The sequence below is a fragment of the Syngnathoides biaculeatus genome, chromosome 6 (genome assembly GCF_019802595.1).
Source record: "Syngnathoides biaculeatus isolate LvHL_M chromosome 6, ASM1980259v1, whole genome shotgun sequence".
Taxonomy (NCBI): Eukaryota; Metazoa; Chordata; class Actinopteri; order Syngnathiformes; family Syngnathidae; genus Syngnathoides; species Syngnathoides biaculeatus.
The window spans coordinates 12,431,847-12,448,489 of NC_084645.1; the positions used below are offsets into that span (position 1 = coordinate 12,431,847).

The 16,643-nt window shown below is 41.6% G+C and overlaps 1 long non-coding RNA gene across 1 annotated transcript; it reads left to right on the forward strand.

Moving 5' to 3' along the window:
- The first annotated feature begins 1,014 nt into the window (after positions 1–1,014).
- LOC133502710 (uncharacterized) lies at positions 1,015–8,838 on the forward strand. The gene is made up of 3 exons (XR_009795554.1): positions 1,015–1,124; positions 2,356–2,624; positions 8,675–8,838. It is a non-coding gene; the product is annotated as an uncharacterized LOC133502710 (long non-coding RNA).
- Positions 8,839–16,643: the final 7,805 nt, after the last annotated feature.

The window sequence follows — 16,643 nt, forward strand, 5'->3', positions numbered from 1 at the left end:
GTGCATTCAGTCAACACATGATGTACGCTGTCACTTTGTAAAAAAAAAAAATAATAATAAAAGACAGAAACATCATTGATGACAAAAAATAATTTCGTTTTACTTAATAATATGGTGCGCTTATGTGACAGTGTTTTGGCCAGCTACATTTAATTGTGCGACGACTACAGTTACATAAGTAGATTAATGATGACATGACGTAAGTCCAATTAAAGTGAATATTGGGGCGTCTATTATATATGACTGGCTGTTTAAAAAAAAAAAAAAAAAAACGTCAAAAGACGAAACGAAGTGAGGGCACGTCAAATGGAGCAAATGGCGAGTTGGGTAGGAGGCAGTGTCGCGGTCATCTGACGTTGCACGTCTTCGAGAGGCCTTTTTTTGCCTTCCTTTCATGCTCTTTCTTCCTCACCTTAATCATCACCAGGTGAGTTTCACCACGTCCGAGAAGCATACACAAGTTAGCTGAGGCGGACATTAATAATATTTTTTAAAAAATCGTCACCCAACCTAAATTTCGAAAAATGTCCCATATTGAAATTATAACAAGTCTAGGTGAGAATGTTTATTCAAAAACAAACAAACAAACGTGCATTTGAATTAGTTTATTCCACAATGTTTTATTTTATAGTAGCCTAATTGGTGTTATAAGGCCTTTTTTTTTTTTTTTTTTACTTTTAACATGTGCATGCGTACATATATTATATTTCGGTACTGTAGATTTTTTTTTTGTTCATGAGGAATACAATAGGATTACTTGTAACTTTATAATAACGATATTTTGTGAGCGGGTCTATCTAAAATAATAAAGTATATTAACGTAATAATTAATAAAATATGTTTGGGGTTTTTTGCTGTGTATTTTGTAATTATTGAGCAAAATGTTTCCTTATCTTGGGAATTTATTTAACACCTGTACGTTTTGCCTATAGATGCTAAGTGGCATCCTGTGTGGTTCCAACAATCAGATGCTTCTGGGGGTCTGTTTCTGTCTTTGGTTATCTAGCTGTATGAGTGTTAAATACCTGTCATAAAGCTAGATAACCGAATGTAGGAATGACTTCCGTAATTAACGTTGACTTAGAAAGAGAGAAGACTCTGTCCTTTACCCATTAAAGTCCAAGGTAAGAAATATTTTCAATGAACCGCTTGCTCATTCAAAATTTCAAAATGCATTTTATTAAACAATGCATGCACCAATGTCTTCCTTTTACAAGGAGACCATATTTAACACTATTCATTTTGTTTACATATTCAAGCACACCTACATACCACAGCATACATAAAGTTACATAATGTAAATGGAAGGCGGAGATTCTTGCACCAGCAAAAAGAAATCAAGGATAGTCAGTGTAACGTTTATATTGGACATTACAGTTTACTATTTTATTGTGCAATTACAAAAATCTGTTGTCTTGTATGGGTACAATTTCAAAAACAGTGAAGGGGAGAAATATAAATCAACCGGAATTGAAAGGTGCACTGATCTATCTCATCTAATATTGATTGCAATGAAAATAGAAATATAGCACATACGCAAACATGCACAGTGGGAACATTGTTTGCTGCAGACTTTATAAATATTCATGATAAAGGACTGAAGACGGAATGAACTTGATTGTTGTGTAAGCTGGTCATAATGTACCAAAGTGAATCTTTTAATTGAATTTAAATTTAAAACATCTCGTTGGCTTTGTTGACAGACGAAAAAAAAAGGGGGGGGAGTTGTGGCTGGGGGGGGGGGGGGACGAGTGCTTTGTACAAGCATTAATGTCTCCAGGACTTCTAATAATGCAGTGGAGTGTTGTAGGAGCCTCCGCACAACAGGGTTTAAAAAAACACTTGGCATCTGTGTTTAAAAGCTGTAACGAATCTTAAGAGTCTTTGGGATACATTGTCGCAGGCCTGAATGAGAGGGGGCCGGACCATCCCGTAGACGGGAGCTGAACTTTTCAACTTGCTCCTTGAGTGTGATGCAGTCCATGTCCATGTGAGCCACTAAAGCCTGAAGAGCACCACAGTGAGATGTGTTTGCATTCAGCGCCTTAACTACCCTTTGCAGCAGAGCTCGCTGTCTAATTGCTTCGTTTCACTGCAGGATATTGGAGATGTAAAAAAGGCCGTGCTCCGAGCCTCTTCCTGTTGTAGGTGTCTTTATTTATGGGATGCTTCAAGGCACCATTGTGTCATCCTTTGTCCCTCGAACCTCGCTCAAATTATAAAGCCAGGTTTACAGCAGCATTTAATCACCTAGCGTCCAAAACGCGCGTTGCTCCTCGCTTGTCTAGCTTTTATTGTAACCGACGATTCGGCGTGTGCTTATTTTCTAAATTCTGATTGATGTTCTCGTTACAGAGTTTCAATTAGCGCCATTCTTCCCGAAAAAAGATGGTGGAAGCATTGTTCGGAGAAAAAGAGGACGAGGTCATCGCGCTTCCTCCGCCCTCTCCTCTTTTTTTTTTTTTTTACACCCAGAAGCGATGGGATGCCATCTGCACTGCCCGTGACAGACACTGTGTGCCATGCCAGGGGGCAAACAAAGGCTTTGGCCCATCTTCGGATCCTGGCTGCCATCTTGGGAGATGTTGCCGTTGATATCTAAAATGGCTGGGCTGAAGTAAATGGTGGGTTGCATCTTCATTTTTTTTTAGGGTACCAGTGGGGATGTTCGTAGCATTGCAAGGACGAACGTGTGTGTGTGTGTGTGTGTGTGTGTGTGTGTGTGTGTGTGTGTGTGTGTGTGTGTGTGTGTGTGTGTGTGTGGTGTGTGTGTGTGTGTGTGTGTGTGTGTGTGTGTGTGTGTGTGTGTGTGTGTGTGTGTGTGTGTGTGTGTGTGTGTGTGTGTGTGTGTGTGTGTGTGTGTGTGTGTGTGTGTGTGTGTGTGTGTGTGTGTGTGTGTGTGTGTGTACTGACTGACGCGATCGTGGATGAAGAAGAGATGAGTTCCCCATTTCCTCGCTGTCTCACACACACATGGCGTCTCTCCCTTTTTCATATGTCCTCTCCTCCTGCTAATTAGCAGTTAGTGGGTGATGGGGGGGGCCGCTTAGGGTGGGGGAGATAGGCAGGGGGCTGGGGAGCAAACAAAATTAATGAGCTGGCACCGGTTGAAGGAAAGCTGCCACCCCTTCTTGTCACGGCACTCCTTTTGGACACAGCATGGCGGACGGCATGTTGTCATGCACCTGGTGCATGACATGCATCCCCACATCAAAATGGAACATGTGTACAATATATATTTTCAATTATTGCAATCCCCGATTATGGTGATGAAAAAATACAATTTGTAAGTGTTCTTGTCTTGACACAGGTTTTGTGAATGTCCCATCTATTCATTTGCGTCATCCAATTTCAAGCTCTTTATTTTCATTAGTTTGATTGAATGATAACTATGTATGTTTAAAAGGAGTATGTATTACTTCCAGTAATCTACTGCTTCAATAACACATTGTAATGTGATAAATGTTACATTTCAATGTGATACATTTTATACGATTTAACATTATTGAAATTCATTTTAACATGATTAGTTGTCAGTTTATCACGGGATAAGTTTCATTTTGTATTTCGCAAAACAATAATTCCTTCTGGTTCAGGTCATGAGTCAAGACCTGTGAACATCATCCTAATCAAAGTTACTAGCTACGTCACTGTGCTGCTCTCCTTTATACTGTAAAAAAAAAAAACGAAAAATAATAAGGGCAAGGTTTTGAAAAAGAAGACACACTTTCTCGATATCCCCCCACTTGCGCTCTATTTCTTCTACATGTTTATAATTTTCACATTCAGTCACAGCACACTTCAGTTGTTCTGCTGGTCCTCAAGCCCAGTCATGTATGTTGCCCTCCTGTCCTTGTCTTGTCCTATATTTTCCTGTCCTTCCCTCACAAGGTATAGGAGTACTGCCCATCCCACACTTGAATCCAATGTGTCATTGTACTCGGCATACAATGATCTACTTTCCTTTTTTCTTGTGTTGTCTTTGCTTCCTGTATCTTTTAGTTGTCTCCTCACCATGTGTCCTTTTGGTTTTCTCTGTCACTCCTCTTTAATACTTTGTTCTGTCTGACATAAATTTTTGACAAATATCCGTCAGAATGCAAAGAATCAGAGTGGCAGCTTAAAAACTCCACTGTGGAACAGTACAACTGTTCCGGCATGAAAGTGATACAGATCCTCATTTCTCCTTGATTTAACAGCTAAATAGGCCCAAATAATAATAATAATGCAATCAAATGAAAAGAAGACACGCACAAGGCTCTACCGGTGACCTGAACGGGAAGAAACTGCTTCATTTTTTTTCGCCATATGCAAAAGTCAATATTAGAGCATTAAAATGGGAAGCTTAGCAGGTTGAAACATGAAATTTGTCACGTTAAAATGTCAAATTTAGCACATTAAAAATGTGATTCTAAAGTTTTTGGTGGTGAGGCAGCAGTACGCTTCCATGATAAGATGTATTGTAGACCATGAAACATGCCTTCTGGTCACAGGCATACAACCTTCAGATACCCCCAAATAGCCACCTTACACGTCTGGGTATACAAGGGCCATGTAAAATACAATATTGTGTTGTTCAAAATGTATTGATGACACTGTCAGAAAGGCATGCATTCGACAATCTGCTTATTATTGCAGTTGCAGGTTGTAGTGGACTGGTCGGCATTATCACGAGAGCCGCTTCTAATAATTCTGTTTGCGAATCTGAATATTTGACACAGCTTCCGGTATGACGCAGGTTTGTTCATCACTTGCACTAACAGTAACACACGTTATTAAGTTAATCCACAATTCCACAGTGCCACTGTTAGGCATTAGTATTTTGAACAAGTATTGAGTCCATTGGTTGCTTCTGCAGTCGGCAGCAGAGAGCAGGACCACGTGACGTTGCGTGTCTACCGCCAACATGTGCAGCTGCCATGCTTGTGTGTTAATGAACAGCGTTGTGCGTTTGCACATTATCATTCAAGTCCGTTCTCTCTCTCGCTCACTGCCCTCTCAATAGCTGTTTAGCGCCCCCGTACCCTCCCGCCACACCTGCCCCCCCACTCCGAAAAAGCTCTCTTTCCCACAATTGTGAGAGCTGGTGCTTTAGCGGTCCCGGGCTGGGGGGCAGGGTGGGAAAGGCCCTCCAGACTAGACATGAGCAGATGCCTGAGACATTAGACTGTCGTGCGGAGCCCTGAGGTCGGCCGAGGCGCTGAGTTTTAATGTGTTTGCAAGTCTATGCGTGTTTGATATGTGTGCGTCGGGGAGGGGGGCAGCGCCGGCCCTGCATGGAGTGCCACCTGACTGTTCATTATAGTCTATTCAGCCCCCTCTGCATGTCTGAAAGGCATGGAGATGTGATGCTGTTTTTCCCTGCCAATTGAGAGGGATTCAGTGGCGTTAGAGACGCATTGACACACCACATGCGCACAGTCACCGACCTACACTTCGTCACTCTGTGTTCGGCCTTTATCAGAGGCGGGAAGCAATTAGAGATCACGCTCCCGTTCGCAATCTCAATCAGATTCTATGTTGCCTCCGAAGCTTTTGACTTATCATGACATCGGGATGCGATTGGTCACAGCAAGACAATATGAAAGATTTAAAATGGCACAAATGTATCTGTGGCTGTGAGCCTCCTCGCATATGGCAGGCAGGCCGAAAGATGTCACCGATAATGAACTACCCGTAAAAGGATTTGTAAGCTACAACATATGGCAAAAAAAAAATTCTTCACTTGATTGTGCAAATATAGACGAGAAACCCCGATGTAAAGGTCAAGTGTGATCCAGTCCTGGAACTCACTGCGGAAAAACAAAAGGAGCCATAATGCTAATGTGTCGAGAGCTCAGCCGAGTTGCAGGCCTTCATGGACATTTCGCTGCACGAGCCTCACATTCTGACTGAAATAAAAGAATGAAACACAGTGACGTAATAGTTGAAATGAGCGGAGGTGAACGTGAAACGCTTTCAGCTGCTCTTTTGCACAATCACGGCGTGGTAGCTCTTGAAATGAGAGTTGGTGACTCCATTCCAAAAGGTATTTAATGTTTACATAGGTATTTTCCACTTGGATTTTTGAGTGGATGTGACATAAAGTTCGACGTGGGCAAAATAATTTATAGGCGCCTGCTGATTAAACATCAGCGTCTGTCTAATCTGTGAAAACAAAAGTGTTTTCAATCAAGACGATCCAGCTGGGCAGGGAAGAGGATTTAGGCCAAGTTATCAGCCAGATGTACATTCAAATATTTATCCACTCCGTAGTCCATTAAATGTATTAACATGCAGATTTCACAGCTCTAACCTAAAGCTCCTATATACCTTGCGTTGCTCTTTGTTTGTGTGCACAAGGAAAACAAAATGTTGCCGCAGAGAATGGAAACGTATGCAAAATGTAAATTATTGAGATTTAAAGTGCTCCAAAAAGTAAATAAATATGAAGAAATTTGGGGGATTTTTTTTTAAACATGTCGCTTATTGCACACAAGGGTAAGCGCGGTAGTTTGAAGAAGCGTAGTAGTCATGTGTTCCGTTTTTGAAGAACCTCTAAGGTCCTCCCTTGCGCTCTCGCTCCCTTTCAGCCATATGAATGTTCAAAACATTGTAATGTTTCATACTCAGCTCACGGGCACAAACCGAGAGTGTTGAATCCCTTGCCATGTGGGTCAAGGGAGGCTCACGCAGGCTCTTTTAATGTAACTTGACTAATCTGGCACAAAGATCAGCGTTAAGTATCTTAAAGAAGGATGGCGAGACGTTTGCAGGGATTATGAGGAATCCCTGAGTCTAGGGTCAGCAGGAGAGGAAAATTAGGTGACTGCGCCTATAATACTTCTTTGTAATCGTTCCAGGAGGAGATGACGTTTCAGCGTGAAGAGTATTGCGAGCGCTCTCCCTCAGACATGCTCATTTATCAGTTGGATTCGGCAGTTCTCTCTGTGTTAAGTTCAAGTTCACGGGTGCAGCCGCCGAGTGCCGGAGGAGACGGAGGTGGTCGCCTGCTTGCGTGTTGGGGGTTACGTAGCCTTTGACCTCCGCCGGCGTTGCTATGGGGAAGAGGCCCGGCAGGCGCAGTAATGTACCAGTGAAAAGGCCGAACTGTCACTGCTCTGCAGATCGTACACGCACACTAGCGTTCACATTCTCCCGCTACGGCGGCAGCAAGAAAGCCATTTATGTTGGTTATAATTTATCTGAGCTCTAAGTTCATTCAAGTGAGCACATTTTATTGGGTATTGTAAGCGTGTAAGGCAATAAATATACGCCACTTGTCAGATGCTGCATCTTTTATATTTGAAACAAAAATGCTACGTAAAAAAATCCGCTTCCATTCAGGAGTGAGGCACGTTTGACTTCTTATAGAAAATAGGACAGTCAAACATAGTAACCTAAACCTCATCGGAATTAGATCATTCTGTTTTTGGAGGTATGTGAACAATGAGTTTTTATTGTTTTTTTTTTTAATCTCTATACCACCACAATTACTTTGAAATGAATAAAATACAGTTCTGTTTGAAACATAGACTTTCAGCCTCAATTTAAGGGGCTTCACAAAACGATGATACAACCATTTGATGCAAAATGTTTCCATTTTCAAGGATATGGCACCTGTGTCATTTTATCACAGTATTATAAATAATACTTACAGTAATCCCTCATACCACAGTTACATACACATTTTTTCCATAGTTTTAATCTTTTAGCCTAGGAAGTGTTTTATTTTAGCTCAACAAAATTACAACATGTACTCAAAATCCTATGATATGGCAAATTATGTGCGATAATGTGAAAAATGTGTTATACTCAATCTGTAAAAGGTAGCAAAAAAGACCCCACTGTAAGGTCCCTTTTTTCCAAATATGAAAATGGAGGCAATGTGCACGAAATGGCTAAATTCCATGTGGTATTTGACATATTTTTTGAGAAACTTCTTAAAAGAAAGCCGATCCTCTTCAATCACATCTTTCGAATCCATTGTTACGAGGCATCTTTTTTATTTTTTGGTCTAGATTTTATTGCTTCTAAGCAACTGTCAAGAAGGCTGATTGGTGTAAGTGCATGTCTACATGCCCCCTCTGTAAATATGTGCAAGTGTGGCCTCATTTAAGGTTGCATTCATTCAGGGGAGGGGGCTCACGAATAAAGGACTGTGTATTTGCATATGCTGCATGCTGTCTGCAGAAAATAAAAGGAGCAGGCAAAAAAAAAAAAAAGATATCAGATGTGGACAAAGAACGAGGACAAATCCTTCATTGTGGGCTTGGTGGGAGAAAAAGCTTGTGTGAATTGGGGAGTGGGTGAAAATTGACAGAGAAAGAGTTGGGCCTGGTTCCCCGTGGGGATAAAAGCCTTGAAATCCCTCCATGATAGAGCCTGAAAATGGGGGAGAAAAACATGTAGACAGTTAAAAAAAAAAGACGTTCAATGGACTTTTTCTGAGATGACACCAAAAGTCATGCTTTTATTTCTTGAGGCACTGCCAGGAAAACGTTTGTCTAATATGTATCTTGACTGTTGAATTATTTAAACACATCGATGTAACTATTGAATGCTCTTTTTTTGTTTTGTGCCTTTCAAAATATGAAATATATAGCATATTGTACTGTTTGTGGCGGAGTGATAATTTGATGGGCCGGTCTTGATCGCCCCCCCCCCTTTTTTTTTTTTTTTGGTTTGTTCTCAGGACACAGATGACAAGCTGTGGAACCAACACCAGACTGCCCTACAAGTCATCAGAATTTGTTTGTTCTTTTCAGAGACGGCGTATCTTAAAAGAACAAGATGTTTTTTTAATGACTCATTTATATTGCACTTTCTTTGGATGTATTACATACAGTAAGATATAATGTTCTTAAATAAATAGAAATAAAAGAAGGCAAAAGTTGTCTGTTTTCAATGTGACTGTACAGAACATCACAACATGGATAAAACGTTACTTTGAATTCCGAAAAATGGCGACTACTTTATTTCGACGTCAAATAAAAGGTCAAGGTCTATAAAAGCAAAGATCGGTGCTGAATAATGTTCTGGTGGCGAATAATGCACCTGGCATAGGCAGTGTTTTTATTTTAATATCGAACATATTCTTAAAGCACCTCCCATAAAAGTTTGTTTATTCAAAGAAAAACGGGCCGGAGCAAAATCCGCTGGATACGTTTGGAGCGTTTATTTCACGGAGCTCCCTTTTGAGAAAATAAAGTTTGAACGAGACTGAAATCGTGAGTTCTGTCGACGGGAATTACGCGTGTAATAATAATAAACGTTCAATGCCTTCGTGCTTTCCCCCCTAATCTTATTTGAAAGCATCACGGTTAAAGTAAAAAAGGAGAAGGAGCTCGATCGGATTTAAACGTGACACGTTGTGTCTGCACTCAAACAAGCAGTATTATTAAAAAGCGCGATGGATGCAGTCCAGTCTACTGGTTCGGACACACGTCAAAACGGGACTGCGTGGACCGCATCAATTTCTTATAATTAAATGCAATGGACGCGTTAATAGGAGCTCGTAATTAAAGTAAAATATTTCCAAGGTTAAAAGAAATGTGCCGAAAAATGATTATTCAGCTCCGAAATGTATTAAAACTCCACGTTTATTTTCTTGTATGCTTAAAATGTAATTTGCAACAGCTGTCATAAACTTGAAGTCTGACACATTTGCAAATTTGACATTGCAGTCGAAATCCAACCCACTGAAACAAAATATCTTGGTGTATAAAATAAAATTGTAGGCTGGTATTTGGAGCCATCCATCCATCCATCCATCCATCCATTTTCCGTATAGCGCTTATGTTCACTTATCTTGTCCGTGCCGAAGCCCATCCCAGCTGACTTTGGACGACCAATATAGTCATATGATATAATGTTCTGTAATATAAGCCTACATAATGGAATCTAACATATTATGCCAAGTCGAGGGTGCTTAAATCTCTCCCAAAATCATCTGATAGGCTCACCTGCAACCCTAGTGAGGATAAGCAGTATAGAAAATGGACGAATGGATGGATCATGTAAATAACAATAAAATATATGGTAAAATGAATTGTAATATTTTGATTCCCACTGCCCAAATATGGCCAGTAAATGATTAAACCATTTGATAAAAATGACAAATGTGATTAAAAAAAAATTACACACATTTTTTTTCCCCATCTAAAACCACAAATCATGTATGGATTCGGTGATGATGCGGAATTGTGCATAGCTGCATGTTTTGGACGCATCTAAATAACTGCAGCAACTTCTCTCTGCTTGAATGCAAAGCAATTAGCGAAAGCAGCCTCTGGAATGTTGGAATAAATGCATTTATAAAACTGCTCCACTGGAGTGATTTTAATCATTAAAAATTTCATGTGCACTTTAAACCCCGTGTGCTCCACAAACAAGTGTTGCCATTAATAATCAAGACATAGCACGATGCCCACACTTCATCATTTGTACTGACCATTTGCTCTAAAAAATACCTTTTAACGCGTGTCTTTATTTGTTTTGGGAAAGTACTTGCAGGATTTCAGGGGTCAAAGGTCGTGATCAGGATGGTCCCCCAGAGGACTATAAACAGACCAGAGAGATGCTGAGGTCAGAAGCCAGAGTCAAATGTCAAGGGTTGCTAATTAAGAGGCTATTTCCAGACACACTGGCTGCTAAAGTGCAAAGGAAAAAAAACAGCAAGCGATGATGAGTTGGCAAAAAAGTAGAAGGGGAAAACAGGAGTGTCTATAACTTTACAGGAGTTATGATCTCAATAAGCGTTTTGAATATGTTCCAAAAGCCAGCAATTTTCTGCAGATAAGATAGCAAAAGTTCAATGAATTCTGTCATGAAAATGTCCACGTTTTGGCGGGAATGTCGCCTAGTGGTGTTGATGCCTCGTGAAGCGACTCTTTAGCATAAGAATGGGGGCGGACGGGCCCTGTGAACTTGGGGGCGATTCATTTGAGCCTTGGCCTTGGCCAAAACTCCCAATAGAGCTGATTTAACGTGTCCTATTAGGCTTTGCTCACACACACACACACACACACACACGATAGAAAGCAGGGGAAGCACGACCCCCCAATGGACGCTGAAATAACAGGGAAGGCTTTTCTCCTATTGGTTCTTTTATAAATAGCGTTCATTTCAGTCAGTCCAGATTACTCTGGATTTTTGCATTAGTCTAAGTACCTTTATTCAAACATAAAAAAAAAAATCACAATTTATTTATTTGCGAATGCAATTACAGCATTACTAAATTCAGGCTCATGTGTTAACTACTACAAGATTTTTTGAGCCACTTCATTCTGAAACTTTGTCAATAAGTAAGCAAATGATTCGGTGTTTCCCTCTTAAAATGTTCATATTTTATTCAAAAGAAAAAGACAAAGTAATTTTCACCCAAGCAGTTAATAACGTGGCAAGTACACAAGTCTAGCACAACAGATTTGCTTTGTACGTGCCCAGTAGATTTTGAATAGTTATATTTCTTGTTGAATATATTTGGTCTAAGTAGCATGGTTCTACACCTGTTCCATATGTAAAGTCCTTAGAGATGTCGCGAACTGTGGCATTGCTGGATGTATTTTAGGAGTCTTGACCTCCCTCCAGCCCACCACTGAAATAATTATTTTTATTGCATGTAAGATGTGGAGTCACTGATGGTGTACTGGTACACACACTTGCCTTTGGTGCGGGCAGCGTGGTATCGATTCCTGCTCAGTGATGGTGTCGATATCTGCCCTGCGACTGACTGGCGACCAGTTCAGGGTGTAGGCCGCCTTTCGCCCGAAGCTAGCTGGGGTAGGCTCCAGCTTTCTTGCAACCCTAGTGAGGATAAGCGGCTTGGAGAATGACATAACATGGCACATAAGATGCAAAGCTGAAAACCAACATTGAATTTGATCCCTCAGGCAGCACTGCAACAAAAACAGACATTAATATGTAAAGGATACCACCACATGGGCTCAGGAACCCTTCTGAAAACCAATGTCAGTAAATACAGTATAGCGCTACATCTGTAAGAGTATCTTAAATCTCTACTATGCAAAGCAAAAGACATTTATCAACAACAGCCAGAAATGATTCTCTAGACCTGAGCCAACATCTGTGATGGTATGGGGATATGTTAGCACCAATGGCATGGATAATTTAGACATCTGAGAATGCACCATTGTTGTTGAAGAATCCATACAGATTTTGGAGAAACGTATGCTGCCATCCAAGCAACGTCTTTTTCATGGACGCCCCTTCTTATTTCAGTCAACGAATGCCAAACCACATTCTACATGTGTTACAACAGCGCGACTTCATAGTAAAAGAATACTGGTATTTGACTGGCCTTGATGCAGTTTCGAGCTGCATCCCACTGAAAATTAAGAAACGTCGAATATGACAACGGAGACCCCAGACAGTTGAACAATTGAAACTGTGCATCAAGGAAAAATGGGAAAGAATTCCACCTACAAAGCTTCAACAATCAGTGTCCTTAGTTCCCAAACATTTATTGAATGTTGTTAAAAGAGAAAGTGATGTAACACACAGTGGTAAATAAGACCCTGTCCCAGCATTTTTGGAAAGTGTTGCAGCCATAAACTTCAAAGTGAATGATCATTTGCTTAAAGTGTATCAGTTTGAATATTAAATACCTTGTATTTGTATTGTGTACAATTAAAAAGCGGTTGAAGATGTTTTGCAAATCATGGTATTCTGTTTTTATTTCAGCATTAAAAATGTGAAAAGGAACTGTGCATCCCCTCCTCCACCACTACCACCACCACCACCATCATTTTGAGCTGTGAGAGCACCGCAGGAATTCAAAAGCGCATTCCAACAGGCTGGTTTTAGGTGATTTATCATTCAGCATTTATATGGCCATAGGGGACTTGAACCATGTCTGATGTGTGACTGATGTGTTAGCCTTTGACCCCAGACTGTCTGGAGGGCGATGGTGACAGAGAGTCAAAGTCAACGGGACGGGGGCTAGGGAGATGGGTCTGGGGATTGGCAGCATATGACGAGTGGAAGAGTTCTCTGTCTGGGAGTGCAGAACCCAGACAGTCTCAGGCGAGGCCGGGAGGGGTTCCTCGCAGACCCTTCTCCCATCAAAAATGCAGCGCTCTGTCCACTGTATAGCCCTGGAGGGGGAGCTCGTGTCTGCAGACACCACAAAGACTCATTAATCCTCCTGCATGCAAATCAGTACAAACTCACTAATTTAACATTTGTACCACAATTAGCTGTCCCACTTTCATTATTCACAGCATTTTAGTTTAGATCTGCATGTCAAAGTTGTGGCAATGTTACCACAATGTCTGAGATAATAGTTTAGCGTCCACGGGAGGAACAAGTTTGCGTTTTGAGCTGAAAAAGATTTGATTAATCATATCCGCTGTGATTGTCTTGCAACCAGTTCAGGGTGTACCTCGCCTCTCGCCAAAAGATAGCTGTGGGATAGGGTCCAGCATGCCAGTGACCCTAGTGAGAATAAGCGTAATGAAAGAATGAATGAATGATCAAAAAAAAAAAAAAAAAAGCACTCCTCCCATTACCCACAATTGTACTGCTCGGTCAAAGATGCTTTAATGAGGCTATGACTGACAACGTCAGATAAGTTTTCATTTGTCAATAATTGTATTATTGTGGATCTTGTTTGCTATGGTAAATGTTTTGTCACACGAAGAAGTATTCTAAAATTTTGGGCTTGCAGAATAACAAAACATCTGCATCACTTCATGTGCCGCACAAATGCAATTGAAATGTGTTTATTTCCTCTGCAGTATTATGTTCTTTTCATGCAAACATTACTTTTAATACATATGGCAATTTTTTTTCTTGAAATGAGTGCACAATCATTGTATACTTAATATTCATGCTTCTGATTTCAAATTCAATTTAATGTTAGCAATCACTTGAAGGAGTTTCAAAGTGAAAACCACTGCTGACCAAAAAGAAAAGCCTTATATCACTATTGCAAAAACAAAACAAAAAAAAACCCAAAACAAAACATCTGAATGATTCCCAAGACCTTTAGAAGAATGTTGTACTGAATGATGATATTAAAGTTGAAGTTTTTGAGGGGGTGTGTCTCGTTACATCCATCCATCGTCTAGTGCTTATCTGAGATTGGGTCGTGGGGCCAGAAGCTTTTGTAGGAACGCCCAGACTTCCCTTTCCCCAGCCACTTCATCTAGCTTTTCCGGGGGGGGGGGGATCCTGAGGCACTCCCCGGCCAGCCAAGAGATGTAGTCTCTCCAGCGTGTCCGCTCCCAGAGTCTCCTTTCGGTGGTGCCCGGAACACCTCACCAGGGAGCCGTCCGGGAGGCATCCGAATCTGGGTGGCAGCTCGGAACTTTGAACTGTTGTTTGGTGCACAGGCACGAACTACAGTCAGGACCTCTCCGCCCACCTGAAGGCATCGGGAGGCTACCCTCTTGTCCACTGGTGTGAACCCCAACGTACATACAGGTGCCGAGCCAGGGGGGGATAAGTATACCGACACCTGCTTGACACCTCTCACCCTGGGCAACTCCAGAGTGGAAGAGAATCCACCCCCTCACAAGAGGACTGGTTCCAGAGTCCAAGCGGTGTGTGGAGGTGACTCTGACAAAATCTAGTTGGAACTTCTTGACCTCACACACCAGCTCGGGCTCCTTCCCTGCCAGAGAGGTTATATTCCACATCCCTAAAGCCAGCTTCTGTCGCCAGGGAATGGATTGCCAAGGTCCCTGCCTTCGGCTACCACCCAGCTGACACTGCACCCAACCCCTATGGCCCTTCCCAAAGGTGGTGAGCCCATTGGAAGAGGGACCCACATTACCATTTTGGGCAGTGTGTGGCCGAGCCCCATGGATGCAGGCCTGACCACCACGTACTCGCCTTGTTCCTGCAGCAACACAATCATAAAAAGACTGAACCAGAAGCAGCTCCCATATAGGTATTCACTGGTGCTACTTTGTTAATTTATTTCCATAATTCCATCACAGACCGTCTGCTCTCACTGCCCAACTCGCCGGAAGTACGCAAACACACAGACAGAGTCAGTGATATAATGTCACCGCGCTCAGACCTCCTGGGTGATCTGCAGCGGAGCGTGTAGCCACCTGTCAATCACACCTTCTCGCCCGCTTTAAGAGAGACATTTGGTCTGGGACAAGCGCAGCCCGTCCCTCCCCATACATTCTGCCTCCCCTAGCAACCACGGCTGCATGACTGAGAAGCTTTGTCCCCTCACAACAGGAGCACACCATTGAACCCAGATGCCCGTAGCAACAAGAATTACAGGTTGACAAAAAAAGGGGGCTTTTCTGTGAAACCGGGGAGCGTGGGGGTGAAAGCTCTGCTCTTGTCCATACGTCTGGGATTCATATCACAGGTCTGAATGGAACCCCCTCTTCCTTTTTAAATGCTGGTGTAACGAAGCGCACGAAGGGGCTCATGGGGATCGAATAGGATCATGCTTAATCTGCTGCTCCTCGCCATTGTGGTCTGACCAGGACACTTAAACAGCCTCTATGGACAATTAGTAGAATGGGGGGATACCTGGGGCACGCACAGGTGGGAGTTGCATTGATTTTCCTGTGTGGTGTGAAACGAAAGGTAAACAAAACGCGAGCGGAACTCATGTGGAGAAAACAGGAAGGGTTCAAATACACTATGAAAACTTTTACGGACTTGGGGATGCTTTCATTTAGGTCTTTACTGGCTGCTTTATTAGTTACGACATGGATTCCTGAATGAATTACCCAGTGCCGTTAAACCCACAGAGTGTAAAGTGAATTCAAGGATGTTTCGCCGTTAAATTGAACGGAATGGCCTTGTTACTCAATGAATCCAGTAGAACTTCTAAAGTCTCAAAATACCCACGAGTTTGTCAGATTTGGAATTTGACCAACAACCTCAACAAGAGAAATAGAGGGGGAAAAAAATACAAAATACAGGAATTTATATAAAGCAGTAATATACCACGTGTCACAAAAACTTATCAAAGTCAAGATAAAGTTTTCCTCCATTCACCTATTTGTGGTTTCAGCGCATTTGCACATTTTTTTTTCATATACATATTACAAAAGATCCCCCACATCACAGTATTTCGAGTGTTGTAATTTTTGGAGTGGTAAAACAAACAATCACCTAAAACAATGAAACTGCAAATAATGAAAAACGAGAAGAAGAAGAAAAAAACGTGAGGAATGAAAACACTCACAAGGAGCACGGAGAAGCAGATTAAGAAACTCACACTGAACTGACCACGTAGTAAATTGTCAGAGGTCCTGCCGTCACTCCCCAAGGTTTACGGCCTTTCAAGGAAATTGTCAACACAGGGATTCAAACACGGGTGTGGATGTGACTTCGCTTAATTACACTCTTTGAGAATATTGTATACTGTAGTGTATCATAGGGACCGGGATGGACTGTGAATAATGAAAATCTATGGATCGTTGATTCACATTATTATTGCATTAAGAAAATCTTGAATAAGTGTTAATAAGTGGTCTAACCTGGCTTAACCTCTTCTCTCACTCAAAAAAAAGGGCTGAAGTGAGAGCACTGTCATCTATTTTTATATTTATAGTCTTCATACATTGGTATTCTTTTAATTAATAACTTCTACAAAAAAAACAATGCATGCTTTTTTTGGTGGGGGGGGGGGGGGGGTGGAACGGATTACCAGCATTTTAATT